This window comes from Bos indicus x Bos taurus, chromosome 1 (assembly GCF_003369695.1).
Source record: "Bos indicus x Bos taurus breed Angus x Brahman F1 hybrid chromosome 1, Bos_hybrid_MaternalHap_v2.0, whole genome shotgun sequence".
Lineage (NCBI taxonomy): Eukaryota > Metazoa > Chordata > Mammalia > Artiodactyla > Bovidae > Bos > Bos indicus x Bos taurus.
This window is the reverse complement of record NC_040076.1, coordinates 144366397-144387900: the sequence shown is the minus strand read 5'-3', so window position 1 is coordinate 144387900 and position 21504 is coordinate 144366397. Positions and strand designations below refer to the sequence as shown.

The following is a 21504-nucleotide window of genomic DNA, read 5'->3' as shown; positions in this document are numbered from 1 at the left end:
GACTCAAGTGTGGGACTCACCTACACAAAGAGGAGGCGAGAGTCTTGAGTGTGGATGCGACACACGCTGCTGCTGGGCGGTTGGGAGAGGGAGCAGCCACGAGGTGGTGTGCTGGTGTGCGTAGGACAGGTTTATCCACTGACCATCGCCTGTCGGTCACTGCCCGTGCTTTAGCTCACTTGAACATCACCAAATCTCAGTAAAGAAGACTGCAATGACCGCACGAGGAGCAGCCTGGACACAACACCAGCTGTTTCACGGCCAGAAGGGATGCCAGTCAAGCCTCTGTGAGGGGAGTGGTGCAGTGCAGCCTGATTACAGCACAGGGGCCTCCTGGCTGAAGCCCTGCTCCACCTCCTCCTGGCTTGGGGCCACAGGAACTTCTCACCCTCCTGGCTCCCTGGTGAGGGTGAAGGTTCCCTCCGGCTTGCTGGGGAGACCACATGAGGACAGTGCGCAGGGAGGGCGGGAACCCTCAGCTGTAGCTGCTCCTGCATTAGCAGCATCGCTTTACAGAGGAGCCTGCCAGCTGGAGAAACTAAGTGACCTGTCCACAGTTACAACTGGGCAGGCAGCAGGGCCCTGTTCAGAATCCAGGACATGCCCAGCTCAGACCCAGCGCTTCAACCTCTGCAACACAGCCAACATAGCAAAAGCACAGCCACTCAAGTTTACTTTTTTAGTGTATTAAGATTCTACAGTATTGTCAAAATGACACGCCCATATTTCTTTAACATTGTACGTTTCTACCTTCTCTGATAGAACAGTTTCCAGCAGACTAAGGTGAGCGTAGTTGTCAGTCTACTTGCAACATTGCTCCACTCAGTTAAGATCATGGATTCAAGCAAGCTTTTTCCATTTTCTTTTAAAGTGACTTTACCAAGGAACTTTGGATTAAAATAAGAATCTACACAGCTCAAATAGGTAAAGCAGGTGTTGAATCTGAAAAAAAAACAGTGGGGAGACACTTGAATTGAAATTAGGCCCTGAAATTAGTTCCAATAGCCAATCATGGGGACAGTAACTACAGCCATGATATTAAAAGATGCTTGCTTCTTGGAAAAAAAGCTATGACAAACAGGCAGCATATTTAAAAATGGAGACATCACTTGGCCAACAAAGGTCCTTATAGTCAAGGCTATGGTTTTCCAGCAGTCATATATGAATGTGAGAGTTGGACCATAAAGAAGGCTGAGCACTAAAGAATTGATGCTTTTGAACTGTAGTGCTAGAGAAAACTCTTGAGTCCCTTGCACTACAAGATCAAACCAGTCAATCCTAAAGGAAATCAATCCTGAATATTAATTGGAAGGACTGATGCTGAAGCTGAAGCTCCAATACTTTGGCCACCTGATGGGAAGAGTCGACTCTTTGGAAAAGACCCTAATTCTGGCAAAGACTGAGGGCAGAAGGGGGTGATAGATGAGATGGTTGGATGGCATCACTGACTCAGTGGACATGAGTTTGAGCAAGACAGTGCTCAAGATCCAGGAGACAGTGGAGGACAGGAGCCTGGCGTGCTGCCATTCATGGGGTTGCAAAGGGTTGGACACAACTGAGCAACTGAACAAAGTCAGGCAAGGAAGTAGCCACAGATGGTGGTAGGCAGATGGCTCAAGTGTTCCATGGATGACGGAGGTGATCCACAAGTGGCCATGGTGGCCCGTGGATGAGTGCCCGCAGCAGAGGCCTCTCAAACCCAAGAGGCCTGGGCTGTGCGGGGAGGGCTCAGACACCTAGCTAAAGATGAAAAGAAAGTCTGAAATAAACACTGCCATCAAGTCTGAACATAAATTTGAAGCTAAACTGAGTACACAATTGATAGTCATGATTGGATAGGTATTTTTCCTCTACTGTATATATTTTTAAATTTATTTATTTTTTAATTGAAGGATAATTTCTTTACAGAATTTTGTTGTTTTCTCTCAAACATCAACATGAATCAGTCATAGATATATGTATGTTTTTCTTTAAACATTAGTTTTTGAAGTATCCTTTAAAATGCTTTAGCTATTACTCATTATTAATAACAAATTAGAACATAAACTTTTTGAAATACAAAGTAAATCTGGCTGGTTCTTCAAAGAAGACAGAATGACTTTGCTCAATCTAGAGTAGAAAACCTCTGGCCTAGTTGCTCTATTTATAAATGATTCCAGGGTTGTCGTTTTTTAACTGGGTATGCGTAGGTGAAAGAGCTGATGTGAACGTATGTATGTACAAGGAAGGTTCAGTTCAGTTCAGCTGCTCAGCTGTGTCTGACTCTTTGTGACCCATGGACTGCAGCATGCCAGGCTTCCCTGTCCATCACCAACTCCCAGAGCTTGCTCTAACTCAGGTCCATTGACTTGGTGATGCCATCCAACCACCTCATCCTCTGTCATCCCCTTCGCCTTCTACCTTCAATCTTGCCCAGCATCAGGGTCTCTTCCAATGAGTCAGTTCTTCGCATCAAGTGGCCAAAGTATTGGAGCTTCAGCTTCACCATCAGTCCTTCCAAAGAATATTCAGGATTGATTTCCTCTAGGATAGATTGGTTTGATCTCCATGCAGTCCAAGGAACTCTCAACAGTCTTCAACACCACAGGACAAAAGCATCAATTCTTTGGCACTCAGCTTTCTTTATGGTCCAATTCTTACATCCACACATAACTACTGGAAAAACCAGAGCTTTGACTAGATGGACCTTTGCTGGCAAAGTCTCTGCTGTTTAATATGCTGCCTAGGTTGGTCACAGCTTTTCTTCCAAGGAGCAAGTATCTTTTAATTTCATGGCTGCAGTCACCATTTGCAGTGATTCTGGAGCCCAAGAGGACAAAAGTGACCAGATTTGACTAAAAACATCAGCAAGACTGAAGGGGAAGAAACAAGTTGAAAAGAGACCAGAGGTGTGAAAGCCTGGACCCCAGGTGGCACCTGAGGCATGCAATTCATAAGCCTGAGGAACAGACACACGAGGGGAACACTCAGAGCTGCAAGAGGGGAAACATCTCAGGGTGTGAAGATCCGAATCTACCACCAAATGGATGCCAAGCGCAAGGAGACGGCAATAAAAGGCAACAACGAAAACCCACATCTTTGTCACTGAAATCCATGACTAGAGAGCACCAACGGAGTCGAGACCAAAGCAGTCTGGTTACTGAGGCAATGAAGATGGGCTGGAGGGCAGTGGCAGGGTGTCACCCAGTCTGAGAGGGGGTAACCCATCTCAGGTCCCTCAAGCTGATCACCTACAAAGGTGGGAGCCTAAGAGACCCCGAGTTCCAGGGTGGGGCAGCCCACAGGCCTCACCCCACCTGCAGATCTGTATCCCCAAACTGCCAGGAGGCCCTCAGGAGATGTGAGTGTCATCCTGGACGGACGTTCACAGGGAGGTGTGGGAACAGGTCCCTTACTTACTCTGGCCCGCAGGGATCTCTACTGGCTGGAGTATGCCTTCATCCCCAAAGTCTAGCACCCTGGGATCTCATAGGCAGAATCTGAGCCACGACTTGGAGGCCCTGGATTACACCATGGACCCAGGCTACTGCCTGGCCAGACCTGACACCGCTCCCCCCCCACCCCCCCCGCCCCCCCCGCCCCCCCCCCGCCCCCCCCCGCCCCCCCACCCCGCCCTCCCTGGTGCACAGTGCTGCAAGGTCAGCCTCAGCAGAGCAAGTGAGGGTGGGGACAGGACAACAGAGTGGGCGTGGCTTCAACACAGCCGTAGGGCTGCAAGACACGGGTTTATGGAAGAGGAATTTTAAACCTTAAGCAGTCACATTATTTTTTCACTTAGTGAAGAGTTGTCTTCACAAAAGATCAAACACACACATACAAATTTTGGTTAGTCTTATTAAAATCAGCAATCTGTTACCACACATTTAGAACTTGAGAGTAGAGACTGGGATTTTTTTTTTCTTTTGCATTTTTTCTTAATTATTGCCTATGTGAAATATTAAGCTAAAACAGTAGAACTACAGAATTATGTTACACATAAATAAGCAAAGCAATACTTTTTTAAAGATGAGAACAAATTATGCAACTGTGCTTTCCAAGTCTGTAACACAGACTCAATTTATTAGTATAGTTAAACATAAATTATTTGATAAAATATACAAATCAGGTCATTCAGTAAACTAAACCAGCCATAAGTATTCCATGCCATTGTCTCCTGGCTCCTTTAAAACGGTTGAAACAAAGCCAGTGAACCGAAACTTTCCCGCAGACTTCCCACAGGAAGTTGGTATCTGGGTTCAGGATGGGAAACAGGCTTCTCTCGTTATCTCGGCACGACCCCACAGCGCCACCTACTGTCTGAAGGCGTCCACCTGGAGCTCTGGGCACGCTGGACAGTGCGGTCCGCCCTCTCCACTGCTACGTCCTGGCTCTCTGTCCGTGGCAGGCAATGGCGTAGAATACCACCAACAGACAAGGCCACTCTGCGATGAGGGTGGATGGGGACATCTGAGCGGGCCAGAGGGCACCTCTGGGAGGAAGGAGACACGGCGGTGCTGTGCTAAGTGCACACACTGTCAGCACACGTCTAACTGCTCACAGAAAAGTGATTTTTATTGCCTGTCAACTATATCTCAATAAAGTCAGCTTTTAAAAAAAAAAATCCCAGGAAAAAAAACACAAATTATATGAGAAAGTTACCGTTCAATTTGAAATAAAAGGTATGTGGATTTCAAGAAGGAATGCATGGATTCCAAACACAGAATGAATCAGCTGGAAAAGACTGGAAAGCACGGTCTCTCTCATCAGGACAGCAGAGGATGGTGCCACCAGCTCTCGCTGCTACGGGTGACATATCACGCGAGGAGACTGGGCTGGGAAGCCGGCAAACTGCCTCAAGCACAGAGCTGTGTCATGGAGGCCGAAGTCCAAACTGGACTGGGGCCACTTCTCACCGCCCGCTCCACCACCCCAGACAATGCAAGAATGCAGGGAGAAGAGGATAACACTGAACAAAAAAGGCACGACCCAATGATAAGGCTAAAGTGCCCTCCATGCCCCCACCCCAACAGCTGCAGCCCACTTGGGCCCACTAGGCTGCTGGGATCCTCTCCTGTCCCCAATCCCCTGCTCCGTGCCCACTTCCCCGTGCCATCTGCTTGGAAAATACACAATGTTCAGGACTCCCCACCCCCATGAAGCCTGCAGCCCTGCCTAGAGTGCAGGTCGCCGGCCTCTGCCCCCACTCTCGTCTCAGCAGCAGCAGACACCACTGTCATCACTTGCTTCCAACCCACCCCCAGCCACGCCCGTCCTCCAGGGCCTGCCTGTGCAGCACTGCAGAGGCCTGAGGGCCCCCAGGAACCAAGAGACCTGCCCTGTCCTCTAAGCGGCTCTGGGCTTTGTTCTTCCAGAATTGGGCCCATGGAGCTCTCATCACTGCTGCCAGTTGCCACCTGACAAACTCCTGGGAGTGATGAGAGACCACATGGAATGTCCCAGTTCACGTTCAAAAGGTGGACCACAAACCCAGCAGCAGTCCACAGCGTCCTGGGCACAGCCAAGAGTGCATTCATAAGATGGTCAGGAAACATCAATCTTCTAGAATTCTCCATGTGCACAGGAGGGCCAGGGGGTCTCATAGATTCAGCCTTTCAGATTTTAGAGTGGTGACTACGTAATAAACCCATCCACAAAAGGGCGATGCTAGTATTTCTAAAACTCCCTCCATGAGGACACAGGGAAGGACACCAGATTTTCCTGTATCTACAATGATCGAGCCACAGAGGCTGGGATGGTTGGATGGCATCACTGACTCAATGGACATAATCTGATTAAACTCCAGGAGATACTGGAGGACAGAGGAAACTGGTGAGCTGTAGTCCATGAGGTCACAAAGACGTGGACACAACTTAGCGACTAAACAATATAAATGAATCTCTTAATTTTTCTTTTACACATCAGTCTTAAGTGTCTGATTCTATTATCTAGTATTGAGTCTAGTATTGACTAGAGCTCAAAACAGCTAGAAAAAAATCACCAATTAATCTCCAAGAACAACAGATGCAACAGCACACAACACTGCAAAGGCAACTGGATTTTTATTTGCCGAGTCATATTTTTGAGTTGCGCTGGGCTTAGCTGCTCAGTTGTGTCTGACTCTTTGCAAACCCATGGAATGCAGCCCACAAGACTCCTCTGTCCATGGGATTCTCCAGGCAAGAAAACTGGACTGGGTTGCCATGCCATCCTCCAGGGGAATCTTCCCAACCCAGGGATCAAACCCAGGTCTCCCACGTTGCAGGCAGATTATTTACTGTCTGAGCCCCCAGGGAAGCCCACTCGTGAGGTTAACTGAGCACTACTTTGCCTGCAGCCACCCTCAGCCAGGGATATGCAGAGAAGGCACATGGGGTCCCCTCCTGGGTCCTTGCTGGGATGCTGCCCCCGGGAGAGGTCCCACCCCTGGCCTGCAGGTCCCCCTCACAGTCAGCGCTTCCTGATGGCAACCATGACTCCTCTGCTTCCAGGTCCCAAGGGCCTCCGTTAGTGCCTGCCCACAGGTGGAAGGCACATATCTGCTAGATAAATGACAGACTGGGTCCAGAGTGCAACAGAGATCTTCCTTGAACACTGCTGCAGGTGCTAAGAAGCTTCACTCAGACATTCCCTGCCATCTGAGCCCCTACCTGAGGCTCTGGAGCTGAGAAAGAAGGCGCGTTAGGGGCCCAGGACATTGAAGGGGGCACCCCCAATTATGCAAGATCAGCCAGGAGATCATGAACCCAGTGCCTGGTCCGCGCCATCACCCACCATGAGGGGTGGGGAGGAGGCCGGAGCTGGACCGCGGCAGGGGCGACAGCCTGGGGACAGCCCTTCCAGAAGGTGAAGTCCAGGTTGGGGGAGAAGATGGAGTTCTTCCCTCCCCCTAGCTCCAGGCCCTGGTCCACTCATCCCAGCCTCGCCCCAACCCCAAGCCCCCCAGAAGTCCATCTGCAGCACCCTCCACGCACCTGACCACTTAGCAGGCCCCCATCCTTCCCAGCCTGTCTGATGGGCAGTGAGGCGCAGAAGCAGGCCAGCAGTTTCAGAATGACTTCCTGGCTCTGCTGATGAGCCCATAAGGTCTCCCTGTGAGTATGCTCACAGCAGCTTCTAACTGTCTATCCTGCACTGAGTGCTGAGACAACAGCTGCGGTAACACCCTCAGGGCTTCCTTGGGCACCGGGAGTGCCAAGCAGCAGGAATGGGGAGAGGGTGAGCAGGGGAGGATTCCCCAGGAACCAGCTCTCCACTCTGGCTTCAAGTCCAGGTACACAGACTCAGTCAAGGGCTGCTGCCAGGGTCTCAGTCTCTAGGCTGCACATATCTTGGAACAGGCCCCAGAAGTAGAACGCCAGGCCCACCTGGGGCCCAGGTGCCCACCTTGGGGATGGTTCCGGGAGGATCCCCAGGTGGCTTTCGGGCTGGTGCTGGCCCAACCTCCAGACATGCTGGGTTTCGCTGCCAGTGGGCACTGCTTCATATGTTCACTGGCCACCCCTATTTCATTTCTGGTACCAAACCTGTGCAAGCTTTCCTGCCCTTTTTTCCCCACTGTCTTGTCCATATTGGTTTGCAGGGGCCTGTATGCATTATGTGCTTAGAGACCACGCAGGCCTCTGCCTGTCTGGTACACACCGATCAAATACACATCCTGAGAGGCACACACACCTCAGACACACACCTCAACCACGTGCGGGTGCAGTAAGTTCTTCCCCGTCAGTGGCGCCACACTTCATTCCACACCTTGCTTCTCCCTCCCCCTTGATGGTGGCAGAGCTGCAGACGTGACGGGCCTACTGCCACAGGAGGCATGGGGAAGGGATGTGCAGATACGATGAAGGTCCCAAATCAGCTGGCTTCCCTGGGTGGGCTCACCCAATTAGGGTGGAGGAAAGAATGGGGTTGGGGCCAAAGGCCTGCATCCTGCAACCACAAGTAACTCCGTGGGTTGGGTAGGGCCCCTGGGCCTCTAAACTCTGGACCAGGTGAAAGCGGGAGCAAGGAATCTGGCCCTGACCCTGAGACAGCTGGAGGACATTTGCTGCGGTTTCTTTCAGTGACAAGAAGTTAGTCCGTGGGCATGCTGACCACCGATGCTTCCAAGGACAGAACTGGGTTCACACTCCGCACTGAGCCAGCGGGTGACCTGTGGTGGCCGGGGAAGTATGGCTTGCCTGACGCTAGCCACACCAACTGCGCCAACCACGCCCACGACACCAGCCACGCCAGCCACACCGGCCACACCCACGACCTGGGCTCTCTGGACCCTGCGCGCGTCTCCTCCACATGGCCTGGGAAAGCAGGCCCTCGCCGCCCCAGGAGGCAGGACACAAGCTTCCCAATGAGTGATGACTGGACCACCAAGGTGCACATGCAGAAGCCTCCAGGAGAAGAGCATGGTCCCCGGCAGTATCCGTTTCCCGCTCGGCTTCCTGGTTCCCAAGCAGAAGAGTGAACACTGGCAGACCTGAGCTGGGCAGACCTCGGATCCCTGGGCAGCACCGGGGTCCCACAGGGCCAGTCTCTGCCCCTGGCTGCCCGAGACCCGTGACCTCACAAACAGGGACGCTTCTGCCTGGACGCCCCTTGTTGAGCTGACGCTGGTGAGTCAGGCAGGCCACACAAGGACACCTCGGCAGCAGTGACTCATGCCAGAAGCACACTGAGACACTCTTCATTCTCAGCCAAACTTTTCTTTAGTTCACTGACCTTCAGAAGTGTTTGTAAACTGAAGTGTCATCTGTGTTAAACAGATTCTGTTCGCCAATAAATCACAGTGAGGGGGGAAAGTCAAGTTTCTACCCCAATATGTGAGGATTTAGCCACCTGCCTGAGCACTAGGTGCCCTCGCAGTGCTGCCTCCTGCTTCCCCCACTGGGGTTAGTCAGGAGCACCCGGGGTCACCTGCACCTGCCAGGGCCTGCCTGATGCCCCAGGGGACCCTCCCAGGCCCACAGCTACCAGCTTTCAGGACTCCCAGCAGGCCTCTGAGGATCTGGAGGCCACCCTCCTTGCCACCTTCTTCTCTCTGCCAAGGCTCCTATCAGTGGTACCCACGTGTGGACGTGGTCCGGTCGTCACAGGGCTGAGGCGCTCGGGCACCATATAGGGAGAGGGAATGTGTGAGACAAGCAGGACCGTCCCAGAAATAACTGTCCTGCCCGAAGGACTGACACGCAGGTGACAAAGAGCTTCATGGGGACACAAGACCAGGCCTGTTTCAATACAGTCACAACTCCCCACACACCCAGCGTCCAGAGTGTAACTGCTGTGTGAAGGCAGAGAGGGCCGCATCCTGCAGCTCTGAGAGCCAGTCCACGAGCTGAGGGCCACCCCACTCCAGTAGGCACCGCAGTCCCACGTCAGCATCGCAGCGCCTGCAGCTCTGCGTCCACAGGCGTGTGGGCAGCACAGGACATTCACAGGTCCACGTGAGAGCTGTTCATCGTGCGTCCTCAATTTCTCTTTTACTACATTTGGATATGGTCATAAGTGTAATGATTTCATTTCAGAATTAGAGGGGGAGTCTATACATATTTGTCATAAGCAGACTGCGGGGATTGGTGGCAATGAGACATTGAGGAAAGCCTCAGTGTCTGAGCAGAGCCAGGCCTCCCTGGGACCCCCTCAAATTAACCCCCTGAGGGAGCCTAAGGGTTTCCCAGGTGGCACTAGTGGTAAAGAGCCCGCCTGCCAATGTAGGAGATGTAAGAGACTCGGCTCGATCCTTGGGTTGGGAAGATCCCCTGGAGAAGGGAACGGCAACCCACTCCAGTATTCTTGCCTGGAGAATCCCATGGACAGAGGAGCCTGATGGGCTACAGTCCATAGGGTCGCAAAGAATCAGACATGATTGAAGCAACTTGGCCCGCACAGCACACGGGCCCTTAAACTCTGCAGGGGCTCCACAGCACAACCTCAAGAGGCCCCAGCCTCAGAAGGTGTTCTCACCTGTGAGGCACAGGAAGCAACTTCAGCCTGTTTAAGGAGCAAGAGAGGTGGCAGCAGGGACTGGCCTGGAGCTAAAAATACAGGCTGCCTGCAGCGCTCCCGCCAGACAGCAAATGAGGCTACCAAGCAGGAGCGTGTCAGCCAAGAGATACTTTATCCAGCCAGAAACTTGCGTGCTTTTTTCTTTTTCAAATCACTGTGAAAAAAAGATTAATACACGGGATTACGGTTGCTAGAATTAGCTCTCATTTTATGACACAAATGTGAAGTGTCCACTCTGCAGGTACCACATATCAGCACAGACTCAGCAGAAGACCTGATTCCTGACTCCGGGCGTCTGACCATCCCGCTCTCCGTTCTGCTTCGGATGCCACCTTTTGTCCTTGCTTTTTCTCCCGTGCCTTCAGGGACAACTGACTTGTGCACAGGATCGAAAACAATTCGCTTCTTCAGTGCATGCTTACGTCACATTCAAAAACACTTTCCAATTCACTTCAACAGCATAATTAAAATGATAGTTCACATCACATTATGATTGGCTCTGTGGCTTAGCTGTGAAAGCACCTGTCTAGTAAACAGGAGATCTTGGGTTTGAATCCCAGATGGGCCTAAGAGGGCAATGTTTTGGGGGCTTCCCTGATGGCGCAGTGGGAAAGAATCCACCTGCCAGTGCAGGAGATACAGGTTCAATCCCTGGGTCAGGAAGATCCCCTAGAGAAGGAAATAGCAACCCACTCCGGGATTCTTGACTGGGAAGTCTCATGGACAGAGGAGCCTGGTGACCCACAGTCCGTGGGGTCATAAAGAGTCAGACACGACTGGGCGACTAAACAAAAGCGTTGCACCTACAGCACCCTGGATGGAGGTGGCTGTAAACCCCAGCTCACTTGCAGTGCTGAAGCATGGTCTCAGTCTGGGCTTTTTACCATCTCCCAATCAACTCTGGCTACAGAGAAACTGGTTTAAGATCACTAATTGAACTAAAAGATGAGTTGTGGTTAAAAATACAACTCCATCCTACTGGCACAAGCAGTGGTAAAAGTAACCATGGTTTGCCCTCTCCGTACACTTGCTGGCTATGTACAAGAGGGAAAAAAAAGACAACAGAAAGAAAGCACCAGTTGAAGATTAGACAAAACCTCTTTTAAAGGTTTCCCTGGAAACCAGGGACCTGATGTTCCTGATGTCTAAGGACACAGAAATGACAGGTGGGGCTTTCCAGGTACAATTCCAGGGCCCTGTGGTCAGGCATGGCACATCTCCTGCCCCTAAGCAACCCCATGGGCTCCACGCCCACCACGGCCCAGTGAGGGCTGTGTCCTGGCTGACACGCCTCAGCCCCCAGCAAGGGAGTGGACGAACACAGAACGCCTTCTTTCTGCAAGCAGCAGCCCCGGGCAGCCACTTCCTATAATACTTCTTCCCCAAGAAAAAAACCTATGTGAAAGTTCAGTGCTCGACCTTCCTGACTCAGTCACTCTGCAGGCCACAAACTAACCTTACGTCATACTAACTACCGGGATTAGCTATCGTCTCAGCTTCCCTCAAGAGCAGACGCTGAATCATGTAATAGTCACCAACAATAAGTACCGAAGAAATGTTCTTTTAATTACCTCAAAGAAAGTAACCTGCGGTAAAGGCTTTACAGCGAGTCCCCAGTAATGCCCAGCCCTTGGCCACCCGCGGCGGCCACTGGGGGGCAGCAGAGCACCAGCTGAGAGGCTGTGAGGACAGGAACAGACCATCTGTAGGAAGCTCCTAACAAAATGCATTTTAAACGGCCAGCCAAAAGGCTTAACTAATGAGTTTACGTGGGGCCAGAGGTATTTTTTATGAGTCGAAAGTTAGCAAACGTTTACAGGTTCCACTCTTACCGTGACTCCCTCGTGTTCCTGTGCCGCCTGGGCCCTGCAGAGCGAGTGGAGCTGAGATGATCCGAGCGTGGCGCCGGCTGGGCGAGCTTCCTTCAGGCCCTTGTCTTCCTTCAGGCCCTTGTCCAGCTCTCCATGCCGACCGGAAAGCTTTCCCCCTGCAACAGACGGTTCCCGTGCTTCATGTTAACTTTAATCCAACAATAAAGCCTTTCCACCATTGCAGAAGTCAAAGTGAAAAAGTGAAGTCACTCAGTTGTGTCTGACTCTTTGCAACCCTGTGGACTGTAGCCCACCAGGCTCCTCCGTCCATGGGATTTCCCAGGCAAGAATACTGGAGTAGGTTGCACATTTCCTTCTCCAGGGGATCTTCCCCACCCAGGGATCAAACTCAGGTCTCCTGCATTGCAGGCAGATGCTTTAACCTCTGAGCCACCAGGGAAAACAACTCCATAACACATGCTGCTCATGAAAAGTCCTCTCCCAGGGAACTGACCCTGCAGGCTGCACAGCACAGCACAGCCCCCCAAAAAACCAGTCCTCTCTTGAATATGGGGGCTTCCCTGGTGGCTCAGTGGTAAAGAATCTGCCTGCCAATGCAGAAGATGCAGGCTCAATCCTTGGGTCGGGAAGAACCCCTGGAGAAGAAAATGGCAACCCACTCCAGTATTCTTGCCTGGAGAATCCCATGAACAGGGCAGCCTGGCGGGCTACAGTCCATGGGGTCACAAAGAGTCAGACACAACTGAGCGACTGAACAACTCCTAGATATGTTTCACTTACTCCTAACGTGTTCTTGGTTTTTAAAGCAGATGCCCCATGATAACTTCCACCTTCACCCCCTGCCATGACAGAGGCATGCGTGACACACACCATCAGATCTCCACTCGCCAACAGGCCAGCGCAAACAAGCACCAACCACACGCCAAGGAATGAGGCCTCGGGCAGAGTCCTGTCCGGACCCATCTTCTGAGAGAGCAGATGCCACCTTCGCAGGCCTGTGCACACGTGTGTGAGTCCAGACAGACCTGGAGTTGCGGGCTCGGCATCCCCCTGCCCCTTCCCGCCCTAGTCAGCGCCAACAGCCCGCCCTGTGTCTGGAGCGGAGCCCAGGAAACAACTCTTCAGATCACTTCCTCCTGACCAGTGGGACGATGGAACTTGCTGATATACCTATGAGACCTGACAATGGAGCGCCCGTATTTTCTTTCTGAAAAACAAACTGATATCCAAACGACACTGCTTCTCCAGTGCAGACCTACCGGCCCACGTCTGTGGGGAGAGCGGCAGGTCTCAGAGGGGCAGTGGCAAGACCGGGCGGGCAGTGCATCTGACCACAGCGCAGCGAAGCTGTGCAGACCCCATCCCCAGCCACCAGGACCCTCCCTCTGCATAGCCACAGCTGCAGGTCCTCAGGCTCCGCCACAACTCTTTGCTGTGACTGGCTCAGATGCCCCTAGAATGTGTCAGTGAGGACAGGGCACATGGCGTCCCCATCTCCTTTCCAGCATCACCAGGTGTGACGGGCACTCGCTGCAGAGCCCCTCAGGCCTGGGGTTACGGTCACACAGCCATCTTGTCCAGCACAAAGGTTCTGAGCCGAGTGCCCAGAGCCGTGCCCAGCGTTGCCCAACCATCATCACCCAGCTGCGTGAGGTGCCACCCCATGCCACTCACGAAGCCTCCTTGGGCAGGACACTAAGAACCAATGAACCCAGGCATCAGCCTAAATGATGGCTCCAGACACATGGCCAACCTCCAGATATTTGGGCGAGCCCAGCTGAGGTCCCCATCACTGCAGAGCACAGACAGGCCATCCACACACGCCCTGCAAATCCCTGACCCATGAAGACACAAGCAGAACAACATCGTGACTGTTCTCTGAAGCTGAGTCTTGGGTGTGTAAGTTAAGCAGCAAGAGACCCCCCAGAATGGAGCTGCTCCAAAAACCTTGTAAACTTAGGTAAAATGAGCAAATTCCAAGAAAAATGCAACTCATCAAAGCTGACTCAGGAAGAAATGGAAAATCTGACTAGACTACCAACATTACAGAAGTACAATCAAGAGAGAAAAAAAATCACTGTACGAACAACAGTCCATGCCCTGGTGGCTCCCCCAGGAAGTTCGCCCAATACTCAGCAGGAACACATCTGCCAAGTGCGAGGAGGAAGGAAGAGGTGTCAGCCGAACCACTCCCAGGGACAGACGTAAACACCCGCGACAAAACATCAGCGAGTGCAGTCCTGACTAATCCTGCGTGATCCGGCTGGATTTGTGCTGGGAACACGAGAACGACTGCATGCGTGGACATCTATTGATGTGATCCTCCGCGCTAATAAACCTAGAGGGCCACACGAGGACATCCCATGACCCCACTACTGGCAGCTCAGTAGCAGGCACAGTTGAGCTGGATTCCAAGGGACACAGGCTTCCGTGCTGATGTAGAGAGAACGGCAAGCACAGTGCTATTTTGAAACCTGGGACAGCGGCCATGTCCACATGGGGAGGGGCTGTGGTCAAGGAGGAGCTCGAGGGAGACTGAGACACGTCTGCTTTTACCCTAGGGAAGGCAGAGGATGGACGTGTCATCAGAACCGCTCTCCTGACCCTCATGCCTCTGTAGGAGTCACACAGCTTATAATACAGATGTAGGAGAAAATTACAAGGCACAGAAGACAAACCCGCCATGGTGCCCACGGTGTTAGGGAGCACTGTCACTAACGATGGAGCCCAGCACAGCTGAACTGAGAATGACCCGGAAACGACACGGCCATGCGTGGTGCCCCGAGTGCCCAGGTCCCGTGTCCTCGGGTAGCGCAGTGCTGTAGAACTACTACTGACGGAAAGGCAACCCATTCACACCCAAGCTGGGCCAGGGCCAGCCATACCTGCTGCACTGTGAACCAGACGAGACCAGTGACAGCGGCACTGACTGCAGCAGCAAAGAGAGCCGAGGAGCCTGGGTGTAAAGGGCAGCAGGACCTCAGGGAAGGCCAGGAGAGGCAGCTGGAACGCTCCTGCCAGTGAAAGTGCATGCGTCAGTCGCTCACCTGTGGCTCACTCTTTGTGACCCCATGGACTGCAGCCTGCCAGGCTCCTCTGTCCATGGGATTCTATAGGCAGGAATACTGGAGTGGGCTGCTATTCCCTTCTCCAGGGGTTCTTCCTGGGATCCAAACCTGGGTTCAAACCTGGGTTTCCTACATTGTCGGCAGATTCTTTACCATCTGAACCATCAGGGAGGTTTCCTATTTCTTGCAAAAGAGAAGAGAGACCCTGTGGGAGAAGAGGCGCTCAGGGAGCCAGGCTGCAGGGATAGGAGGCCAGCTGATGGCACAGGGTCAGGAGCCAGATCCTGCCCGGCTTGATACACCCGGCACGCCACAGGAGAAGGGCAGGGCCTGGGCACCCTGAAACTCCGGAAGGGGTGGACAGGGTGGGACATGGAGGAGCCCTGTCAGCTGGAGGCTCCGTGGTCTCCAGTCCCTGACACACCCAGGCGCCACCGCCACCACCTCCCGGAGCCCTCTCCTGGTGGCTGCGCCTGGCTCAGGACACCCTCCTCTGACAGCAGCGTGACCACTCATTAGTCAGGCTGCAAGGGTTTCTGCAGGGCTTCACCATTCTGCTGACAAATGGAGCTCAGATGCCACAGCAGTGCTGGTGGAACAGGGTCAGGTGGGGCTGAGCTCGTGGGCACTAACTGCAAACACAGAACTAGTCCCATTACACGAACGCGTTGCTCGGCACCCGATGGACTGCTGTGCCCTTGGGAACCTTGCTGACTGAATGAAGCTCTCAAATTCCCTTGAGAAGTGGTATTTATCGTTACAGTTTTACTTGACTGGAAATCAAGGCTTCACTCCGCCCCCAAATAAGTATCTCACATTCTACCTTTCAGATGCTTAGCACCATTCGTAAGTGTGCAGATACACAAAGCAGACACCCACTCCAGTATTCCCGGGCTTCCCTTGTTCAGCTGGTAAAGAATCCACCTGCAGTGCGGGAGATCTAGGTTCGATCCCTGGGCTAGGAAGACCTGGAGAAGGAGAAGGCTACTCACTCCAGTATTCTGGCCTGGAGAATTCCATGGACTGCACGGGGTCGCAGAGTCGGATATTTACTTGCTCACTCTGCCCCGACATTCTACCTTGCGGGTGTGTAGCGCCGTTTGTGAGTATGCAGTTACACACACCAGATTCCCTGATGTTAGAGATGCCGACTGTCTGAGACACAAGGCTTCACAGGCTCAAGGCAGGGGACGAAAACGGTCAGCAGAGGGATGCTGACACACAGGGGTGCTTCCGCATCACTGCTGCCACCACCGCTTCAAGTGCTTAACTAATCCTGCCATCTTCCACCAAAGGAGGCACCGGAGGAGGGGCCACGGGGGCTGGTACTGGAGGAGGGGTCGTGGGGGGGCCCCCCGAGTCACTGAGCGGGCAGGGAGGGCACCACAAGGGACCATGGAGAAGGCACCAGGAGGAGGGGCCATGGGGGGGCCACCAGGAGGAGAGGCTGGGAAGGGGGCACCAGGAGGTGGGATCACGGGGGCGGGGCACCAGAGGGGACCCCAAGTCACTGAGCAGGCAGGGAGGGCGCTGCAAGGGACCATGGGGGAGGCACCAGAGGAGGGGCCGTTGGGGAGGGCACCAGAGAAGGGACTGCAGGGGGTGGTACTGGAGGAGGGGTCGCAGGGGGGGCCCCCTGAGTCACTGAGCGGGCAGGGAGGGCACCAGGAGGGGCCACAGGGGAGGCACCAGGAAGAGCGGCCATGGGGGGCCACCAGGAGGAGAGGCTGGGAGGGGGGGCACCAGGAGGTGGGATCACAGGGGAGCACCAGACGAGGGACTGCAAGGGGGACCCCAAGTCACTGAGCCAGGAGGGGCCCCCCAAGTCACTGAGCCAGGCAGGGGGTGCAGATGCCCCTCAGCTGAGGCTGAGACTGAAGGCAGGAGTCCCCCCTCAGGATGCCTTTAGTAGGGGAGGGGCTCTCGGCAGAAGCTGGTGTGAGATAGAGGAATCTGGGATGTGTTTTCTGAAAGATCAGGCTGATAGCTCTGTGAGCAATGCCAGGGGTAAGGCCGGGACAGCTGGGGGCAGAAGGATGACAGAGATGGAAACGTCAGGCTTCTCACTGGGAGGCTCAGTGGCCGGGCCCCGGGAATGAGGCCTATGGGTGGAGGAGACCATAGAAGCCGAGTGACTCAGGATCCTCACTCCGAGGATCCTGCCTCCACCCAGAGGGCAGAGCGGTTCTTCAACAACTAGCATGAGAAAATGCAAAGGAAGTTCTAGAAGACAGGTGTCTTCAACTGTTCTGAACTAGGGAAACCTCTGAGCATTGATATTGCAGCTCCAATATGACAGAAGCTTCCCTGGCTGATTTCAGAAGAATCAAGTCGATCCTGGTATATGACCATTGTGGAGACAAGCAGCAGCTTCATGTGGTAAAACTACAATAAGCACTTAAATGTAAAAACATCCCGAGGAAGGGGACACCCAAGGAAGGGAAGTGGGCGGGGGGCACTGGCCCTCACTTCCTCTGGGAAGTCTATGAAGAAAGACTTGCCGGAGGAAATGATTCTCTAGTCCAGAGGCCTTGGTTTGATTTCATCTCTTTTTGTATTACTTACATTCCACTTGGAAGTCCCTGGCAGTCCAGTGGTTAGGACTCGGCACTTCCACTGCCAGGATCCAGGTTCAAATTCTGGTTGGGGATCCAAGACTCTGCACGCCGAGGAAACGCTCCGGACAGTGCATTTATTCCACGACACCCGAGAACCACCCTCGACATTGCTCCCAAGCAGGGCCCACTCCAGTCTGAGCCAGGGGGACGGGGTCCAGGGGAGAGCACTGGATCTGCCTGGTCCTGAAGGCTCAGCCAGATACAGGTTCTCACGTGACCTTGGGACCGCCCAGCAGGGCCTCAATTCACCAGCCTTTCATTCCCCCCACTTTTGGGGCTTAATAGCCCCAGTCGAAGTGGACTTTGTTCTCCTCAGTGAATTAGATCTACCCCACCTTCTGAGCAAGCAAGAGTACTGTCCTTTCCCTCATAAGAAAGATTCCTTTGGGATGAAGCACTGACAGTTTCAACAACACGCTGGGTCTCTGAGTCATCGCGCTGAGTGAAATGAGCCAGACAGAGAGGGACGCATGGCCTGGTCCCATCCACGTGAGCCAGGAGCTGCACAGGATCCACCGTGACAGGACAGGGCAGGGTGGGGGCGTTCACCACCTTCACAGGGCGAGGTCCCTTGGGGCTTAACACTCAGCCAGCTGCTCCCGTTACACGTGCAGGTTCCAGGCATACGTCAACCGCACCCCAAAAAGGCTGCCGTCAAAAAAAAGACTACTTTGTTTTGTATTTTAAAACCCCACTTATTTTTTGAAGTGAACTGATGAAAGTTATTGGAAATATTTTTATGACCTGAAGGAAACGTTATTTTTTTTCAAACTTTCAACAATCAAATGCTTCATGGGCAATTAAAGCATGTTGCAAATATTAAAACAATTCATTAAGTAGGTGGGAGGCTGCCCCCTGTCTGGATATATTTTATTGTTTTATGATCATTTTTAGAGAAACCCAATGTTCCCAACACTAGGAATGAGCCCTGGGTCTCCACTGGAAGACAGCAGAGATGGAGTGGAAGAGAGAGAGAGAGAGAGAGACCCAGAAAGGGAAAGACACACAGAGAGAGACACACACCCAAAGAGAAGGAGAGGCACACAGAGGGAAGAGAGGCAGCGAGAGAGGGCCAGAAAGGCTGGTAGGAACAGAGCGAGCCGTCACCCAGTGCCCAAGGCCCGGCCTCCCCTGCCCTTCCACACTCGGGCCCAGGACAGTTGATGCTGACATGGGCTACGGGCAGCACTGGCATCACCAGCCCGGAGCAGGAGTGACTCCATCCTGGGCACAGGGCAGAGGCCTGGTCACCAGAACAGCAGGTACAGCAGATGGGGAGGGACAGGCGTTCTGAGCCTGCCCTGTCCTCGGCCCCTGCACCCTTCAGGACAAACCAGCGAGACCAATGGGTGAGCAGAGGAGGTGTCTTTGCCAAGGGGACCCCAAAGGCACACTGGCCTAGAGTGGAGCCTCGCACCCCATCACAGCCGACAAACAACAGGACCCAGAGCAGCAGGTGAGGGGGACCTGCCCCAGAGGATGCCTGCCTGCCCCTAGTCTGCAGCCACTGCCCACAGACACCAGGAAACCCACAAGGAAGGCCCTGCCACTCCCCCAAGAAACCCGGACTGGATCATGAACTGAACAACTGGAGAAAACAAAACGCTCTCCAGACTGAAATGCACAAGCCAAGTATGGAAGGCAGAGTGACAGGAAGAATTAACACGCAGAGCAAAACTCAGGAAGCTTCCTGTAACTGAAAGAAAGAACAAGACTCTGAGACCCGTACAGACCAGAGCGGACAAGCAGAGATGCTGGGGCAGCAGCCCTGGCAGGGAGTGCAGGGATCCACCATTCACTGCAAGGTCTAAAAATACCAATAATGCGGAAACTGCCCTAAGGACGCATGTCCCTGAGTGACAGCAGCGCCAGCTTCCACCGTCACGTCCCTGTGTTACATAAACCTGGGCCAGCCATCAACCTCTTGGATCCGATTCATGTGTCAAACTAACACATTCTCAGATGCTCTTAATTAAAGCCCAAACAAATGTGATCTCTGTATTTCTTAAGTAATGTTATAATTTTAAAAGCCGTCAGTAAGGTTATGTATCAAATACTGAAAATTAATATATCCTATTATCCATTGCAGGAAGATGAGCTGTCTAGACAAGAAAAACCTTTAATCATTTTTGATAGAAAGTTCTCAAATCTGTCTCCCTGCTCTTACATAAGATGAACTAAATGTAAGTTTTTAACCAGAAAATGGTCTTTGGTTAGAGATCAGAAAAGAGAAGGGGGAAGGTCACTAGAAGGAGGGAATAGCCAGGTGGCTGAGGGGGTGGGGGACCAGCCCAGTCACTCCAGATGAATAAACGAAGCTATTAAAAACTATGAGCTTAGACCCCAGAGAGCCCAGGCCTGGAGAGGGGGTGGTGAGACCCCCACAAGCAAGAGACGTGGGCAGTAGCCCTTCCACAGTGAGGAAAGCCAAGAGGCCCAGACGGGCGCCTGGGGCCCCCTGCAGCCGGGTGCAGTAGTCATCTCAGCAGGACGAGGTGAGGTGGAGGACGGGCAGGATGAAGATGAGGCGGGCAGCCTGAGGGCCTCCCAGACCCTCAGAGGAGGGAAGAGGGCGCACTTCCCAATGCTCCTCATGGCCGCCACGACCTCGGCTGGAAGCCTCTTGAGGACATCAGTTACAGGAATTAAAACCTAATGGCCAACTTCTCTTAGAAACAGAGAGACAAAAACCATAACGAAAATACAAGCAAATTCAAACCCTGGCACGTGTGACAACATGTCACCATCAGCTCCTTGTGTTCATACCGAGAGGGTACGGTGGGCTGGATCTGAAAACACATTAGTCCCCACGTCACCAGCGACAAGGCTCCCCAGTGATCCAACTGGTGTTCTCCTGACTGTGCACTAGTGTGGCGAGCCTGGTGCTCGTCCCCAAAACCACCCTCTATTACGGAAAAGAACTGAAAACAGGGCAAGGAGAAATAAAGAAGCCAAGAGAATGAAAGTCTGCGTCCTCGCAAATCGCAAAGATGCAAACCAAGCACACAGAAGCCTCCCGGCCCCGTCCTTCCTTTGGGAGGAGGAGGGCCGCAGGGCTCGGTGTCCTCGGAAGACTCTGGGTCTTCCGTCAGGAAGTTGTGAGAGCCGCAGGCTGTGGCAGGAGGGGGCAGCGGCCTGTGGGCCCTCTGTCCTTTGCTTCCATGCGTGACGCCTCCCGCCTGGTGGGTGCTGGGCAGAGGGAAACAGTGGCCCCACCACCTTATCTAGAGAAGGGGTGCATGGAGGGGTCCTCGAGTCTGTGGAAACATAAAATTAGACACATAACGGTGTGTGTGTGTGTCCAGACACACCTTCCTAGGACAGATGAACAGAGCTGCAGTCAGACGCCCAGAGACCCTCTGGCCTGCACCCTGCTTCAGGCATGTCTAACCACAGGTTGTGGCTGACCTCAAACCCAGTCTCTTTTTATTTTTTTTAATGATTTTCAGCCTCTTTTATTTGCTCGTTTATCTGGGGGTCTTTGTTGCTGCACATGGGCGTTCTCTAGCCGTGGCAAGCAGGAGCTACTCTTCGTTGCCCTGTGTGGACTTCTCACTGTGGTGGCTTCTCTTGTGGAGCAACGGGCTGTAGGCATGTGGGCTTCGTGGGCGTCAGCAGTTATGGCACGTAGGCTCAGGAGTTTGGTGCATGGGCTTAGTTGGTCTGGGGCGTGTGGAATCTTCCCAGAGAAGGAATCAAACCTGCATCCCCTGCACTGGCAGGCAGAGTCTTATCCACTGGACCGCCAGGGCAGCCCCCATTCCTCTCTTTGGCACTTAACCAACAAGATGTTACAGCCTTTCTTTTTTTGATATAACTATCACTCGATGGTAACCTATAAAGTGAATCATTAAGGAAAACTAAAAGTTGTAATTCATAACCCAAACCTGGGGTGTTCTCAAGTTTGCAGAGGGCCATGCACTCCCAAGTTCAGAAAGAACAGTTCTTTCATCAATAATGGCTTTAATTTGGACTCCATGGACTCCAATGGCTAACTATTGTTTTTTTTAA

At 52.9% G+C, this 21504-nt stretch overlaps 1 protein-coding gene across 6 annotated transcripts in view; it reads right to left on the bottom strand.

Moving 5' to 3' along the window:
• The window catches only part of ADARB1 (adenosine deaminase, RNA specific B1), a 117707-nt gene that overhangs the window by 59805 nt on the left and 36398 nt on the right, over window positions 1-21504 (bottom strand). For all 6 annotated transcript variants that reach the window (XR_003511953.1, XM_027547750.1, XM_027547791.1 and 3 more), the window contains exon 2: window positions 11808-11962. The gene's annotated coding sequence lies outside the window, so the exon portion shown is untranslated. The remainder of the gene's footprint in view (window positions 1-11807; window positions 11963-21504) is intronic.